At 47.5% G+C, this 2233-nt stretch overlaps 1 pseudogene; it reads right to left on the bottom strand.

The window, feature by feature from the left end:
• Window positions 1-243: 243 nt before the first annotated feature.
• LOC105985554 lies at window positions 244-1518 on the bottom strand (annotated as a pseudogene).
• Window positions 1519-2233: the final 715 nt, after the last annotated feature.

Below are 2233 nucleotides of genomic sequence, written 5' to 3'. Positions count from 1 at the left end.
AATCCTAGCTACTCAGAAGGCTGAGATCTGAGAGTCACAGTTCAAAGTCAGCCCAGGCAGGAAAGTCCCCGAGACCCTTATCTCCAATAAACCACTAGAAAACCGGAAGTGGCACTGTGGCTCAAGCGGTAGAGCACTAGCCTTGAGCGGAAGAGCCCTGGGGCAGCGCCCAGGCCCAGAGTTCAAGCCCCACGACCAACAAAATAAAAAAGGAAAGAAAGGCTCTTTACTTACGATTATGGGTTACCAGCAGAAAAAACAAGGCCTAACAGGAAAGTGGAAGGAGCCAGTGGGGTATCTCCAGATAAGGGAATTCTTAGCAGCATTCACAAAACTCACACTTCCATTATCGAGATCAAGAAACACACCAATGCGGCCCACTGGCTTCTCTATGTAGTGAGGAAGCAATGGAGCGGTGGTAACGATACTATAATGAATGTTCCCCCTGCCAGAGAAAAGGAGAAAAATGTCCTCAGATTCATTCAGAATGAGGTTGCTCCCTATTGCTGAAGTCCTGAAGACGCCCACAGCCCAGGTGGAGAAGCTTTCGACATTGAGCTCCCAGTAATGTTTCCCAGAGGTGAACTCTTGGGTTCCTGAAAGAGCAACATAGTCGAATTCTTCAAGATTCTGAGTCAAAGGACAATAGGTGATCTCCACTCGGTAACAGTTGAGGTTATCCATCAGTCTAGGAATGGGAGGAGGGCTGAGCTCTGGCTTCTTCGGCTGGGGCATGAAGAGCACGGCACTCTTGCATCTTTCCAGGGTGTCTTCTAAATCCCGGAGGAGTTCCAGGTCTGGCTTTTGGTAGGTGTTCATCAGCTCCTGATACATGTTCCTGAGGTCACTGCTTTTCTGAACCATTTGGGTTTCTATTGTCTTGAGTTGCAGAAAGATGACTCTTCCTTTCTCCTTGAGTATCTCCGAAAGTCGTATTTCCTCCTCCTGGAGACCCAGATGCAGTCCTGAATAGAACTGTTTGGTCATTTCCCTCTGTACATTCATGTACCAAACCCACTGGTTGATGATGTTCCTCTTCTCATATACATTGCTCTGGTTTTCTTGGATCTTCTCCCATAAAGTGTCCATTTCCTTTAAAATCATCTTCCGTTTGTCCGCAGCAACGCTGTCGACAGGTTGGTGTCTGTGAGCCTCGTGTTCCGGAGACTGGGAGCAGTGTGGACACAGCAGGCTCTGGTCCACTTCACAAAACATCTTCTTGGTCTCCTTGTGTGTGCAGCATGTGTGCTCCTCGGAGCTCAGGAATTGTTGGATTCTGATTTGACGGGCGATGGACACCAGACTCTGCAGAGAGATGTTGGTTTTGAGCTCTTTTTGCTGGGAGGGTTGCCTGCACACAGGGCACCTGGCTGGAGGCTCGGCTTCTTCCCAGACAAGGCGCAGACATGGTCGACACAAGGTGTGCCCGCAGTGGATGGTGACTGGATCAATGAAGGTTTCCATGCAGATGGGGCATTTCACCTCTTCCTGGAAGGCTTGGGCAATGTCCCACTCCATCTTTCCAAAGAATGAGGATGGAGAGAGCTGGTTCTCCGGCACTGGTCCTTACCACTGGCAAAGCTCTCTTCGAGCGCTGTCGGTGGCGAGGCGGTGGGATGTGCGGAATAGCTGGATTCCCAACAGTTCTGTCCCTTTTATACTTGGGGTGGGTGGGGTTAGAGAAGGGTGTGTTGAAAAGGGTGTGCAACTGATTTGCATATCAATTGGAGTGGAGATTGAAAACAAGGCCCCACCCTTTTTCTGTTGCTTTCAGCGAATTTCAGTTACAAGTTGGGTTTGTCCTTGTTATAAAGAAAACCAAAAGAAAAAAAGGAAAAAAAAGAAAGAAAGAGAAAGAAAAGGAAGAAAGAAAGAGAATAAAGAATTGTCTTAGAAAGGCAGAAAATATTTCTAGGTATACCATCAGCCAAAAATCGTCAAGCAAACACACAGAGCAGGCAGGCTGCTCCCCTATTTATCCCTGCTGCCGCAGGCCCCACCCCTCTGCTCAGATTGGCAGAGCTCAGGTTCACAATTTGCTCAATTTTGGCTAGTTTAAATAGGGTAAAATGTATTTACATAAGGTGACTTTGAAATATGGTGGAGGGTACTCAGTAATTTCAAAATATACCCACACCCTCTGCTATTTCCGGAACAGTCTAGGGTGTGTCTTAATCCCATCTTCTGAACAAACCAATTTAAGACCACGCCTTACTTGAAAAACATCCTTCAG

This window comes from Dipodomys ordii, unplaced genomic scaffold (assembly GCF_000151885.1).
Source record: "Dipodomys ordii isolate 6190 unplaced genomic scaffold, Dord_2.0 Scaffold30, whole genome shotgun sequence".
Taxonomy (NCBI): Eukaryota; Metazoa; Chordata; class Mammalia; order Rodentia; family Heteromyidae; genus Dipodomys; species Dipodomys ordii.
The sequence above is the reverse complement of the archived record's forward strand: the minus strand, read 5'-3'. Positions and strand labels throughout refer to the sequence as shown.